This window comes from Callithrix jacchus, chromosome 14, assembly GCF_049354715.1.
Source record: "Callithrix jacchus isolate 240 chromosome 14, calJac240_pri, whole genome shotgun sequence".
In the NCBI taxonomy this organism is placed as follows: Eukaryota; Metazoa; Chordata; class Mammalia; order Primates; family Cebidae; genus Callithrix; species Callithrix jacchus.
Genome location: NC_133515.1, coordinates 57,126,336 through 57,142,889, shown reverse-complemented (window position 1 = coordinate 57,142,889; position 16,554 = coordinate 57,126,336). Strand labels below are relative to the sequence as shown.

Genomic DNA, 16,554 nt, shown 5'->3' with positions numbered 1-16,554 from the left:
GCCCTTTATTAGTCTGTACAGTTCTTCCTCCCTGTAAATCATCCATCCAGCTAGAAGACAAAGGCTCACAATCAAAATCAAGTAGAATATAAAATTCCCAACTACCATTTTGCCTCTTCTAATGATTAGCTAAGAGATAAAAAATATTTCTAATGAAAAAGTTTAATTTTAACTGTTTTGCTTTCTAATAAAAAATATGTAGGTGACTGAGTGAAAAATAACATTAAATGGTAGTTATTTGTCAAAACCTGTGTTCCATTGATGATATTCTCCAGGAACAGTGACCCTAATGAGGTTTATACTCAATATTTAAGGGAATAAAGAAAAGAACAACACATTATTTTTAATATTTCATAATATATTCACCATACCTTCAGTAGAAAAAATTATTACTTCTTTCTCTCGTAAAGGGAAAGTTACTGAAAATAACAAGTAGTTCAGTTGTCTCTTTGGGACACATTGTAAATTGCTGTTTATGACTTTTTAAATTATCATTAGTTGAAACTGTCTCGACAGCTGTCTTCAAAGATTTGCCTATTGCAGAGGCAATCACTCATGCCCAATCATGAAGCTCAAGCACAGTTTATTTATTAAATAAAATATATCTTTACCAAATAGAGGCTGATGTATTGAGTTAATTGTCAGGATAATAACAATCAAATAAAAAGTGAGTGAAGAATGAAGAAGCTGTTTGCTTTGCTATTAAAATTAGATACTTCCTCTCTTAATAGTGAAACCTCTTCCTTGTCTTTCCTCACAGAAAATCATCTTCTCCAAGATTACCATGAAACAAAATCTAATATGTTATCAATTACAATCTTTTTTTTCTGTCACATATTGGCTACAAAAATAAACCTTAATTCCATGTCAGTACAAAGTTATATAGGTTTTAGAGAATTAAGGATTCTGGGCAGGGATTAAAGTATTATATCAGTAATGCATTTTACTCATCTTAGTTTTCATGTTTATGCCAATATTAGAAGCTAAAAAAATGTATACATATATGTGTGTGTAAATATATATACACACATATATGCAGTATAGTATATTTTAGTAACAAAATTATTATTTAAAAATGAATATATGTCATTTTAGCTGCATACTTCACATAACAATATGCAGCAATCTTGTGGATTCACTTGGTGGATATAGGCAGCCCTACAAATTAGTATGACATGCTTTGGAGTTTCATATATTCATCCAACAGAGTAACTTACTTCTAATTCAATTATAATTTTCTTATTTATATTTCTTATTTTCCCCGTAATGTATTTTAGGTAATCAATTAACATAGTGTTTCTTCTATTTCAAATATATAATAGTTTCTTTTTACTGAGTGTTGGAAGCACTGTTAAAGTGAAACCATGGAATTAAACCTGACTTCACATCTAAACAAACTGAGTCATGTTAGATGAATTTAATTAAATAACTAGTGAATGATCTATATCCTATAAGGAAAAGTAAGAGAAGTAAAACCTGTTTTTGATCAGTTTTTAATTAATTGAAGAGAGTAGAAATGCAGCAAAACTAAGAAATTATAGATGAAGTGTAGAATCTGGTATTAAATCAACAAAACTATTTAGCAGCACTGATCTCCAACTATTCCTTGTAAAAAATACTTCTCTGCTGAGAAGGAAGGCATTTTCTGGCTTAAAGATTATAATTTTCATTTAGTGCTTCTCCCCGGAACTTTCAGAGGCAGCTTGGAGGTTGTATTACAAACATATTTTCTCTAAGCGTTAAAAACAAACTAATAAGCAACCCACCCCCAACACACTAAACACATCCTCCATCCCCACATGTATCTATACAGTAGAGATGGAAAGTGAATCACATGGGCATAAAGAAGAACTAGTTTTCTATAAGTGTAGCCTAATAACAACTGTGCCAGCTCCAAGAAGGCTAAAATGAAATAGAAGGAGAGAGGCTTATAAATATATCTCTGTGTCACACGTCCACTTCTATCTAGGATTTTAATATGTTCTCCTAGGCTTTTAGTATATTCTCAGACCCTTTAGAGAATTTGCATTTGTTTCCAAAATGATTAGAAATAACTAATCACATCCCTTCAAGAATTCCTTCTTTTGTTTCAGTTATTTTATAATCTGTCTTTTCATAATATGATGTTCTCTAAGAACTTCAGCTTCTAGTTATTGAGCTAACAGATATGCATACAACATCTGTTTTTTAAAATGTTTTATGTTGAAGGCTGCAAAGGTTTATGTAATACCTACTGTGTACTAAGAGATACACAAGAAATGGGGATATGAAGCTTGTAAAATACAGAGAAAAAATAAAAATTATCATAGAAAGCATTTGTGTATAATAACTCATCTTTTGGGTACAAGGGATGCACTCAAATTATTAAATGAGAACCTGATTTCTGGCAGGGATAGGATCAGATAGAAGAAACAGAGCTGAAGCTGAAAGTTGAGCTCTTTATTAGCAGACTAGAGGTACTGGCCACAACAAATAAAGAAAAGCAGTTTAATATTAATGAATTAATCAGAAATTGAAGGTATGGCAGGAAATGATATTTCATATTATATTATATAGTCAGCTCTTTAAATTTCAGCTAATGGAATGTTTTGTAAATGAGAGTGACATGATAGATTTTTATTTTAGTAAGATAAATCTTGCCCTCTAAAAGCTGGGTGGCAGATGAAAATGTTCAGGGCACATATAGGATCAAAAAACATTTGAATTTGACTGAATCATCAGGTTTAAACAAGTCAATCTGGTCCAGGTAGATTGAACCAAAAGCTGGGAAATATACCTTTACTTTCATACTGTGGGAAAATTATAGAATGTATGTTCTGTTGCCATTGGGTGGTATTTTTTACCATAAAAATATATATATACCATATATGTGTATATATACTTTGCTTACATTTATGTGCATATGTCATAATAACTAGACTTTTCTGTGTTTTGGAATATTGTGTCTCAGTCAATTCAGGTATTTGGTGTTAATAATACAAGAATAAAAGATAAGTTGTAGACCTATCTAATATAATAAGACAGGAAAGGGAAATAAAAATGTGTGTGTGTGTGTGTGTGTGTGTACACACACACACACACATATATATATATATATATATATGGAAGGAATAACTAAAACTCTGTGTATAGTAATATGGTTATCTATGTAGGAAATCCAAAAGAATAAACAATAACAAAAAACTCTTAGAACTGATAAGTGATTAGACACACAGACACACACACATACACACACACACACACACAAATCGATATAAATATATATGAAAAGGTGAAGAGGAGACTTATAGTGGAAATTAGCTCACAAGATTATGAAGGCTGAGACATCCCACAATATACCAACTGTAAACTGGCTAGCCAGGAAAGTCATTGTTGTAATTCTTTCTGAGCCAAATTGCCTGAGAACCACGGAAGCCCAATGCTGTAATTCCTAGTCCAAGGCCAAAGGCCTGAGAACCAGAGGGGCACTGGTGTAAGCCTTGAAGTCCAAAGGTCTGAGAATGGAGAGTGTTATTGCCCAACGACTGGAGAAGACGAATGTCCCAGATAAAGGAGAATGAGAAAGAGTTTTCACTCTTCCTTTCCCTTTCTTTTATATGCCTTCAACAGATTGTATGATACCTGCACACATTGGTTAGGGTGGATCTTTACAATGCACTGTACTGACTCAAGTGCTAATTTCTTCTGAAAACACCATTACAGGAACAACTGTTTAGGCCACTATCTGAGCATCGTTTGACCTAATAAGATTGACACATAAAATTGACGACCACAACTAGATGAACAAATAGAAATAGAAATTAAAAATACAATATCATTTATATTAGCACTACATAAATGAAATGATTAGGTTTAAATCTATCAAAATATGTACTCTCTCTCTCTCTCTCTCTCTATATATATATATATATATAGATCTATATATATATAGATATATATAGATATATCTATAGATATATATAAACAATAAAACTAATGAAATAAATTAAAAAACTAAATAAATGGAGAAGTATTTTATATTCATAAGTAGGAAGACTCAATGTTGTTAAGATATCAGTTCTTCCCAAATTGATCTATAGGTTCAATGCAGTTCCACTCAATATACTAGGAAGTTATTTTGTAGATATCAACCAATCAATTCTAAAGATTATATGGAGAAACCAAAGACATAGAATAGCCAACACATTATTGAAGAACAAAATTGAAGGACGATGACTACCAAATTTCAAGAATTATGATGAAGTTACAGTAATTGAGACAGTGTGATATTAGTAAAGAATGGGAAAAAAATGGAAAAGAATAGAGAGCTCAGAGAAAGACCTGCATAAATACAATCAATTGATATTTGACAAAGGAACAAAGGTAATACAATGAAGCAAAGATAATCTTTTCAATAAATGGTTCTAAAATAACTGGAAATCCACATACCAAAAAAAAAACCAAACAAACAAACAAACAACAAAAAAAAAACTAAACACAGACCTTACATCTTCCACAAAACTTAACCAAAAATAGATCATAGGCCTAAGTGTAAAATACAAGTTATACACCTCCGAGAAGATAATTGGAGAAAATCTAGATGACTTTGGATATAGCAATGACATTTTAGATATAATACCAATTGTGTGATCTGTGAAAAAAAATAGACAAACTGAATTTTATTAACAATTTAAAAACAAACTCATCCTATGTAATAAACAATGCCATGAGAATAAAAAAGCAAGCCACAGAATGGGAGAAAATACTTCCAAAAAAACACATCTGATAAAAAAACCTGTTATCCAAAAAGTACCAAAAACTGGTACCACTCAACAATATGAAAGCAAACAACCTAATGAATACTCTAACCAAGACCTTAACATACACTTTATTAAGAAAATATATAGAAAAGAAAAATTCCTATCAAGGGATCCAAGATGGTCGATTAGGAGCAGCTCAGGATTGCAGCACCCAGTGAAAGCATGGAGGGTGAGTGGATTCCACATTTTCAGACAGTTTTTATTGCCCACAGACCAGGAGATTATGAGGCAGAGGAGCCCCATGGGTCGCCAGCGTCACTGGTTTGGCCAGTGTGGCTGTTTTGGCTGGCGCAGCTGTTTTCACCAGCATGGCTGTTTTGGCTGGCACAGCTGTTTTGCCAGTGCCCCGGCGTGGTGGTTCTCCATACAAAATACTTGGGTCCAGGTGCTGTTTTAGCTGGTTATTGGAGCTCCAGGAAGGCAGAGTTGCCCATTCATCTGATTAAAAAGGGGACTGAAACAGGGAGCCAGGCCAGGAGATTCCCAGGCAAAAAAGCACTACGAATCTCAGCAGGACTGTTTCAGCCGGTGCAGTGAGTCACCACATGGGAAATCACACAGATCCTGGTCCGTTTCAACAGGAGACTGGAACACCTGGAAGACAGTTGACCTTTCAACTGAGAAAAAAAAAGGCTCCGAGGCAGGGATCCAGGTGATCACGCTCCACTGGCCCCACCCCCACAAAAAAACAGCAATCAGAAATGCTCCGGATTGAGAGTTTCACAGAAAGCACAGCTGAACTCCGGATGGTCCAGGTCTGTGGGGAGGAGCGTCCTCCATTACTGAGGCAGTCCACCACTACGGAGGTAGTTTGCCATTGCTGAGGCAGCCTGCCATTACAGAGAGAGTCCGCCATTATAGAGGTGGGCCACCACTGCCAAGGCAGTTCTGACTACACTCATATAAACAGGACTGCAGGAAAGTTCACACAGCAGCTGGGCGGAGCCCACAGCAGCTCACCAAAGCCTCTGCATGCAGACAGTGACTAGGCTACCTCCTCACTATGCAGGGCAGCAAGGCAAGGCAACAGCACAACAGAAACTCATAAATAAAGCCTGAACTCCCCAGGACAGAGCACCTGGAAAAAAATGGGGGGGATTATGAGTTCTGCTGAAGCAGACATAAACCTACATGCCCAGCAGCTCTGAATGAATAACGGAGTTCACAGCTCAGCACTTGAGCTCCTATAAAGGACAGACTGTCTCCTCAAGCAGCTCCCTGACCCCCATATATCAAAAGAGTCACCTCATAAAGGAGAGCTCAGATTGACATCGGTGGGTATCCTACTGGGACAAAGATAGCAGAAGAAAAAACTGGCAGCAACCCTTACTGTTCTGCAGCTGCTGCAGGTGATCCCCAGGCAAGCAGGGCCTGGAGTGGACCTCAGCAGTCCTACAGCAGAGGGGCCAGACTGTTAGAAGGAAAACTAAGAAACGGAAAGAAATAACTTCATCATCAACAAATTAGATATCCACTCAGAGACCCAATCTGAAAGTCAACAACTGCAAAGACAACAGATGGATAAATCCACAAAGATGGGAAGAAACCAGTGCAAGAAGGATGAAAACACTTGAAATCAGAATGCCTCTCCTCCTACAAGGGATCACAACCCCTCACCAGCAAGGGAACAAGGCTGGATGAAGAATGAGTGTGATCAATTGACAGAATCAGGCTTCAGAAGATGGGTAATGAGAAACTTCCGTGAGCTAAAAGAACATTTTCTAACCCAATGCAAAGAAACTAAGAACCTTGAAAAAAGATTTGACGAAATGATAATGAGAATAAACAACTTAGAGAGGAATATAAGTGAACTGATGGAGCTGAAAAACAATGCAAGAACTTCGTGAAGCATACACAAGTTTCAACAGCCAAATTGACCAAGCAGAAGAAAGGATATCAGAGGTCGAAGATCAACTCAATGAAATAAAATGAGAAGGCAAGATTAGAGAAAAAAGGTTAAAAAGGAATGAACAACATCTCCAGGAAATATGGGACTATGTGAAAAAAACCTAATCTATGTTTAATAGATGTACCTGAATGTGATGCAGAGAATGAATCCAAGCTGGAAAATACTCTTCAGGATATTATCCAGGAAAACTTCTCCAACCTAGCAAGGCAGGCCAATATTCAAGTCCAGGAAATACGGAGAAAACCACAAAGATATTCCTCAAGAAGAGCAACCCCAAGGCACATAATCGTCAGATTCACCAGGGTTGAAATGAAGGAGAAAATGCTAAGGGCAGCCAAAGAGAAAAGTCAGGTTACCCACAAAGGGAAGCCCATCAGACTCACAGCAGATCTCTCAGCAGAAACAAAAGAAGAGTGGGGGCCAATATTCAACATCCTTAAAGAAAAGAACTTCTGGCTGGGTGCAGTGGCTCAAGCCTGTAATCCCAGCACATTGGGAGGCTGAGGCGGGTGGATCACGAGGTCAAGAGATTGAGACCATCCTGGTCAACATGGTGAAACCCCATCTCTACTAAAAATGCAAAAAATTAGCTGGGCACGGTGGTGCATGCCTGTAGTCCCAGCTACTCAGGAGGCTGAGGCAGGAGAAATGCCTGAACCCAGGAGGCAGTGTTGTGGTGAGCCGAGATCATGCCATTGCATTCCAGCCTGGGTAACAAGAGCGAAACTCAGTCTCAAAAGAAAAGAAAAAAAGAGAAAAGAACTTTCAACCCAGAATTTCATATCTAGCTAAACTAAGCTTCATAAGTGAAGAAAAAATAAAATCCTTTGCGAACAAGCAAGTACTCAGGATTTCATCACCACCAGGCCTGCTTTACAAGAGCTCCTGAAGGTGGCACTAAACATAGAGAGGAACAACCAGTACCAGCTACTCCAAAAACATACCAAATGGTAAAGAGCATCAACACAATGAATAAACTGCATCAGCTAATGGGCAAAACAGCCAGCTAGCATCAAAATGGCAGGGTCAAATACACACATAACAATATTAACCCTCAATGTAATGAGCTAAATGCCCCAATCAAAACACGCCAACTGGCAAATAGAATAAAAAGCCAAAATTCATCAGTGTGCTCTATCCAGGAAAGCCATCTCATATTCAAGGATACACAAAGGCTCAAAATAAAGGGATGGAGGAAGATTTACCAAGCAAATGGAGAGCAAAAAAAAGCAGGATTTGCAATTCTCGTCAATGATAAAACAGACTTTAAACCAACAAAGATCAAAAGAGACAAAAAAGGACATTACATAATGGTAAAAGGATCAATGCAACAAGAAGAGCTAACAATCCTAAATATATACGCACCCAATACAGGAGCACCCAGATACATAAGGCAAGTTCTTAATGACTTACAAAGAGACTTAGACTCCCACACAATAATAGTGGAAGACTTTAACAACCCCATTGTCAATATTAGACAGATCAACAAGGCAGAAAATTATCAAGAATATCCAGGACTTGAAATCAGACCTGGACCAAACAAAACTAATAGACATTTGCAGAACTCTCCACCACAAATTCACAGAATATACATTCTTCTCAGCACCACATCGCCCCTACTCTAAAACTGACAAGATAATTGGAAGTAAATCATTCCTCAGCAAATGCAAAAGAACAGAAATCTCAGACCACAGTGCAGTCAACTTAGAACACAGAATTCAGAAACTAACTCAGAACCTCACAGCTTCATGGAAACTGAACAACTGGCTCTTAAATGTTGACTGGATAAACAATGAAATGAAGGCAGAAATAAAGATGTTCTTTGAAACCAATGAGAACCAAGACAAAACATACCAGAATCTCTGGGACACATTTAAAGCAGTCTCTAGAGGAAAATATACAGCAATAAATGCCCACATAAGAAGCAGAGAAAGATCTCAAATCAACACCCTATTGTCAAAATTGAAAGAGCTCAAGGAGCAAGATCAAGAAAACTCAAAACCTAGCAGAAGACAAGAAATAACTAAGATCAGAGCAGAACTGAAAGAGATAGAGACACAAAAAGCCCTTCAAAAAATCAATAAATCCAGGAGCTGCTTTTTTGAAAATAAATAGACAGAGCACTAGCCAGATTAATAAAAAACAAAGAGAGAATAATCAAATAGATACAATAAACAATGATAAAGGGGATATCACCACAGATTCCACAGAAATACAAACCATCAGAGATTATTACAAACAACTCTATGCACATAAACTAGTAAACCTGGAAGAAATGGATGAATTCCTGGACACTTGCCTCTTCCCAAGCCTAAACCAGGAAGAGGTTGAAACTCTGAATAGAACAATAACAAGGTCTGAAGTTGAGGCAGCAATTAAGAGCCTACCACACAAAAAAAGCCCAGGTCCGGATGGGTTCACAGCCTAATTCTACCAGACATAAAGAGAAGCTGGTACCATTCCTTCTGAAACTATTCCAAACAATCCAAAAAGAGGGAATCCTTCCCAAATCATTTTATGAGACCAACATCATCCTGATACCAAAACCCGACAGAGACTCAATAAGAAAAGAAAACTTCAGGCCAATATCCATGATGAAGATAAATGCAAAAATCTTCAATACAGTACTAGCAAACCAATTGCATCAGCACATCCAAAAGCTTATCCACCATGATCAAGTAGGATTCATCCAGGGGAGGCAAGGCTGGTTCAACAAATGTAAGTCTATAAACATAATTCACCACATAAACAGAAGCAAAGTAAAAAACCACATGATTATCTCAATTGATGCAGAGAAGGCCTTTGACAAAATTCAACAGCCCTTTATGCTAAAAACCTTCAATAAGCTAGAAATTGACGGAATGTATCTCAAATTGATACAAGCTGTTTATGACAAACCAACAGCCAATATCATACTGAATGGGCAAAAAATTGAAGCATTCCCTTTGAAATCTTGCACTAGACAAGGATGCCCTCTCTCACCACTCCTGTTTGATATAGTATTGGAAGTTCTAGCCAGAGCAATCAGGCAAGAAAAAGAAATAAAGAGTATTTAAATAGGAAAGGAGGAAGTCAAATTGTCTCTATTTGCAGATGACATGATTGTATATCTAGAAGACCCCATCATCTCAGCCCAAAATCTTCTGAACCTGATAAGCAACTTCAGCAAAGTCTCAGGATACAAAATCAATGTGCAAAAATCACAAACATTCCTACACACCAATAACAGACTTAAGGAGAACCAAATCAAGAATGAACTGCCATTCACAATTGCTACAAAGATAATAAAATACCTAGGAATACAACTAAGAAGGAACGTAAGGGACCTCTTCAAGGAGAATTACAAACCACTGCTCAACGAAATAAGAGAGGACAAAAACAGATGGAGAAACATTCCATGTTCATGGTTAGGAAGAATCAATATTGTGAAAATGGCCATACTGCCCAAAGTAATTTACAGATTCAGCGCTATCCCCATCAAGCTACCAATGACCTTCTTCACAGAGGTGGAAAAAACCACCTTAATCTTCATATGGAACCAAAAGAGAGCCCTCATAGCCAAGTCAATTCTAAGCAAAAAGGATAAAGTGAGAGGCATCACACTACTGGACTTCAAACTATACTACAAGGCTACAGTAACCAAAACAGCATGCTACTGGTACCAAAACAGAGGTATAGACCAAGGAACAGAACAGAGGCCTCAGAGGCAACACAGCACATCTACAACCATCTGGTCTTTGACAAACCTGACAAAAACAAGCAATGTTGAAAGGATTCCCTGTTTAATAAATGGTGTTGAGAAAACTGGCTTGCCATGTGCAGAAAGCAGAAACTGGACCCCTTCCTGACACCTTACACTAAAATTAACCGCAGATGGATTGAAGATTTGAACATAAGACCTAATACCATCAAACCCTAAAAGAAAATCTAGGCAAAACCATTCAGGACATAGGTGTAGGCAAGGACTTCATGACCAAAAGCCAAAATAGACAAATGGGACCAAATCAAACTTCACAGCTTCTGTACAGCAAAAGAAACAGTCATTAGAGTGAATCAATAACCAACAGAATGTGAAAAATTTTGCAATCTACCCATCTGACAAAGGGCTGATATCCAGAATCTACAAAGAACTAAAACAGATTTACAAAAAAAAAAAAACAAATAAACCCATTCAAAAGTGGGCAAAGGATATGAACAGACACTTTACCAAAGAAGACATACGTGAGGCCAGCAAACATGAAAAAACGCTCATCATCACTGGTAATTAGAAAAATGTAAATCAAAACTACATTGAGATACCATCTCATGCCAGTTAGAATGGCAATCATGAAAAAATCTGGAGACAGCAGATGCTGGAGACGATGTGGAGAAACAGGAACACTTTTACACTGTTGGTGGGAGTGTAAATTAGTTCAATCATTGTGGAAGACAGTGTGGTGATTCCTCAAGGACTTAGACATAGAAATTCCATTTGAACCAGCAATCCCATTACTGGGTATATATCCACAGGATTATAAATCATTCTACTGTAAGGACACATGCACACAAATATTCATTGCAGCATAGTTTACAGTAGCAAAGAGCTGGAACCAACCCAAATGCCCATCAATGGGACTGGACAAGGAAAATGTGGCACATATACACCATGGAATATTATTCAGCCATCAAAAACAATGAGTTTGTGTCCTTTGTGGGGCCATGGATGAACCTGGAAACCATCATTGTCAGCAAACTGACACAAGAACAGAAAATCAAACACTGCATGTTCTCACTCATAGGTCTTTGTTGAACAATGAGAATACATGGACACAGGGAGGGGAGCATCACACACTGGGGTTTGTCAGGGGGAAATAGAGGTGGGACAGCAGAGGGTGGGGAGTTGGAGAGAGACAGCATGGGGAGAAAGGCAGCAAATCACACTGTCATGTGTATACCTATGCAACAATCTTGAATGTTTGTCACATGTACCCCAAAACCTAAAATGCAATTAAAAAAAAATAGCTATCTATATAAAAAAAGAAAATATAAAGATGGCATATAAGCATAAGAAAAGTGAACCTAATCCCAGCACTTTGGGAGGCCGAGGCAGGTGGATCACGAGGTCAAGAGATCGAGACCATCCTGGTCAACATGGTGAAACCCCATCTCTACTAAAAATACAAAAAATTAGCTGGGCATGGTGGCGCGTGCCTGTAATCCCAGCTACTCAGGAGACTGAGGCAGGAGAATTGCCTGAACCCAGGAGGCGGAGCTTGCGGTGAGCCGAGATCGCGTCATTGCACTCCAGCCTGGGTAACAAGAGTGAAACTCCATCTTAAAAAAAAAAAAGAAAAGTGAACCTATGTTATCAGCAAAATGAAAATTAAAAAAAATAGCCTGTGGTTTCCATCTGTATCTCCACCCAAATTTCATGTTCTGTGTTGGAGATGGGGCCTGGTGGAAGGTGATGAAACCATAGGGGTGGTTTCTAATGGTTTAGTATCATTTCCCTAGTGCTGTTCTCATGATACAGTTCTCATGAAATGTGGTTATTTTAGTGTGTGGTAGCTTCCTCAACCTCTTCCTCCTGCTCCAGTCATGTAAGACATGGGTGCTTCCCCTTTGTCTTTCACCGTGTTTCAAAGTGTACTGACACCTCCCCAGAAGCTGCTATGCTTCCTCTACAGCCTGTGGAACTGTGAGCCAATTAAACTTTTATCTTTATAAATTACTCAGTCTCAGGTATTTCTTTGTAGCAATGCAAGAATGGACTAATACAGATAATTGGTACCAAAGAGTTGGCATTATTATAAAGATACTTGAAAATGTGGAAGTAAATTAGAAACTGTGTACTGGGCAGAGTTGAAAAGAGTCTGGAGCACTCAGAATAAGACAGGAGGATGAGGAAAATTTGGAACTCCCTAGATGGCTTAACTAGTTTTCATAAAAATGCTGATCATGATATGGACAATAAAGTACAGGCTGATTAGGTCTCTGATGGGGAAATAGGAACTTATTAGAAACTAGAATAAAGGTTACTTTTGTTATGTGTTAGCAAAGAGACTGACTACATTGTGACCCTGCTCTAGGAATCGGTGGAATTTTGATCTTGTAAGTAATGATTTAGGGTATCTGGTAGAAGAATTTTCTGAGCAGCAAAGTGTTCAAGAGTTTACCTATGTCCTTCTGAAAGCCTATGCTCATATGTAAGAACAAAGAATAGTTTGAAACTGGAATTTGTATTTAAAAGGGAACTATAGCATAAATGTTTAGAAAATTAGCAGCCTAGCTATGTGGTGTAAAAGAAAATTCATTTTCTAGGAGAGGACTTCAAGTGGGCTGCAGAAATCTGCATAACTAAAAGGTAAGCAAATTGCTATAGTCAAAATAATGAGAAAAAACCTCAAAGGCATTTCAGAGACCTCTGCTGCAGCCCATCCCATCACAGGCCCAGAAGCCTAGAAGGAAAGAATGGTTTTGTGGGCCAGGTCCAGGGCCCTACCACCCTGCACGACCTGGGGACACTGCTCCCTGCATCTTAGTCCTAGCTGCTGTATCTCCAGCCATGGCTAAAATGGCCCCAGATACAGCTTGTACCTCCACTCCTGAGAGTGCAAGTTATAAACTTTGGCTACTTCTGTGTGGTGTTAAGCCTGTGTGTGTGTAAGAGTTGAGGCTTGGGAGCCTCCACCGAGATTTCAGAGTATGTAAGAAAAAACCTGGATGTCCAGGCAGAAGGGTATTACAGGGGTGAAGCCCTCATGAAGAATCTCTCTACTAGAGAAGTGTGAAGGGAAAATGTGGGGTTGGAGCCTCCACACAGAGTCCCCACTTGAACACTGCCTAGAAGAGCTGTGAGAAGAGGGTTACTGTCTTACAGACCCCCGAATAGTAGATCTACCAACAGCTTGCACCCTGCACCTGAAAAAGCCACAGACACTCAACACTAGCCTATGAAAGCAGCTGCAGAGTTTGTGCCTTGCATAGCCTCAGACAGAGCTGCCCAAAGCCTTGGGAGCCTACCTCTTGCATCAGTGTTCTCTGGATATGAGACATGAAGTCAAAAGAGGTTTCTTTGGAGCTTTAAGATTTAATGACTGCCCTGCTGCATTTCAGAATTTTGGTGTGGTTTGTAGCCACTTTGTTTTGGCCAATTTCTCCCTTTTGCAACAGCAGTATTTATGCAATGCCTATACCTCCATTTTGTCTTGGAAATAACTAACTTGCTCTTATGTGAGTCAAAGTCTCATCAAAGTTCAAAGTCAGATGAAACATTAAACTTTGGACTTTTGATATAATGCTGGAATGAGTTAAGACACTGGGGAACTATTGGGAAGACATGATTATAATTTGAAATGTGAGAAGAATATGAGATTTAAAGGCGCTGGCAGTGGAGACATGATATGGTTTGGATATGTGTCCCCACCCAAATCTCATGCTCAATTGTAATCCTCAATGTTGAATGTGAGTCCTGGGTGATTGGATCATGGGGATGGTTTCTAATGGTTTAATACCATCTCCCTACTACAATCCTAGTAGTGGAGTTCTCATGAGATCTGATTTTTTAAAAGTGTGTGGCACCTCCCATCTCTCTCTTTTCCTCCTGCTTCAGTCATTTAATACATGCCTGCTTCCCCTTTTTCCTTCTGCAATGATTGAAAGTTCCTGAGAGCTCCCCAGAAGCCATTATGCTTCCTGTACAGCCTGCAGAACCATGAGCCAATTCAACCTATTTTCTTTAAAAATTACCCAGTTTTAGCTATTTGTTTATAGCAACATGAGAATGAACTAATACAAGATACCAATACATACCTATTAGAATGGCCAAAATCCAGAAGACTACCAATATCTAATGGATGTGAAACAAAAGGAACTCTTACTAATTTCTGTTGGGAATGAAAAATTGTACAGTCACAGAAGATAGTTTGGCAGTTTCTTACAAGACTAAACATACTGTTACCAAATAATCCAGTAGTCATGCTTCTTAATATTTACTCAAATGATTTAAAACTTAATGCAAAAACCTGCACACAAATGTCAATAGCAGTTTTATTAATAATTGGCAAGACTTGGAAGCAACTGATCCCCTTTAGTAGGTAAATGAATAAATGAACTGTGGTGCATCCAGACAATGGAATATTACTCAGTGCTTAAAATAATGAGTTATTAAGCCTCAGAAATAAATGGAGAAAATTTAAATGCTTATTACTAAGTGAAAGAAGCCATGCTGAAAGGCTACATATGTTATGATTTCAACCACACAAAATTTTGTAAAAGATGAAACTATGGAGAGAGTAACTATTACGATTGGGAAGAGGAGGATGAATAGGCAAAGAACACAGGAGTTTTCGGGCAGTGAAACTAGTCTATATGATACTCTAATGGTGGATACATGTCATTATTCACTTATCTAAACTCATAGAATGTGCAACACCAAGAGGGAACTCTAATGTAAACTATGGACTTATGGTTAAAATGATGTTTCAAAGTTGGTTCATCAAGTCTAACAAATGTATTAATCTGATGGGAGATGTCAATAATGGAAGAGACTACACATATGTGGGGAAAGGGATTATATGAGAAATCTCTGGACCATTCTCTCAATATTGATGTGAACCTGAAACTGCTTAAAAAATAAGGTGTGTATAAAAATTGGTATAACAATTATTACTGTGCATTAACTTAATTGATTTTTGGTTGGTTTGACTTACCTTGTGACTATGGCTCCATATAAAACAGCTAAAGTGATGTATTCTTCTATATTATTTATTTTCTACATTTTATTTGTATTTTTTATGTCATATGAGCAATGTACTGACATCATAACAAGGTTTGGGGGGGCAAATCTCACACATGAATATGAAAACCCAATCATTACACTATGAATCAAAAAATATATATTTTCTTAATTGATTTACTCTGTCAATATCATTCCTCTGAACCTGTCCTTTTATAAATTTCTCTAAGATTCCTTAATGTATGGTTTCAAATGAAATTCATAATACCTGCTCAATTTTTATAATGTACAATTATTTTTCACATTATTAAAGTACTAAATAATTACAAAATTTTAAATTAAATTTTAGCAATGGCAGTATATATCTTCTCATGTCAAAACATACTCTCAGGAAATTACCCTATAGTCTACACAAAATCAGTATTTTAGCTAGTAAAGATAAAGCACAAGACATATGTGCAGAGACCACACAAAATATTTTCTAAGTACCTCGGAATAAAACTTAAAATTCTATTCACTAACATCTTAATTTTGAAGCAACACTCTGCTTCCATATTAAAAAGAATAGACATTTTATCATACTTATTCATTTAAAAAATCACCTTCAACAACACGCTACAGGTAATTTTCAACACTAGGACTTTGGAGAAAGAGTTTCTGGTAGATGGTAGTGTGTGGCTTTCATTGACATGAAGCCAAAATGAATTGTACTAAAGTGTAACATTTTCTGCCACGGATCAGCTGGCACTTTTAGGGACAGGTGCACTGTCTGTCAACAGCATATCACAATCAATCCTCAATTGTTGTTTTCAGAAAAACAAATGAGGATAGTGATGTTTTTTACACCAGAAAGATGACTGAAATAAGAAAATTAGATCAAATTTTTATGCTTTCTTTGAATTTTTATTTTAGATTCAGGTTGTATATGTGAAGGTTTGTTACATGGGCATATTGTGTGATTCTGAAGTTTGCGCTATGAATGATCCCGTAACAAAAGTGCCAATCAGAGTTCCTAAAGGTTAACTTTTAACCTTTACCCCCCATACTCCTCCTCCAGTAGTCCCCAAGGTCTACTGCTGTGTTTATGTTTATGACTACTCAACATTTAGCTCCCACTTATAAGTGAGCAC

The 16,554-nt window shown here is 37.4% G+C and overlaps 1 non-coding gene across 1 annotated transcript; it reads right to left on the bottom strand.

The window, feature by feature from the left end:
* Nucleotides 1-15,483: 15,483 nt before the first annotated feature.
* Nucleotides 15,484-15,584, bottom strand: LOC118147634 (small nucleolar RNA U13). Its single transcript, XR_004734078.1, has one exon. It is a non-coding gene; the product is annotated as a small nucleolar RNA U13 (small nucleolar RNA).
* Between the last annotated feature and the right edge of the window lie 970 nt (nt 15,585-16,554).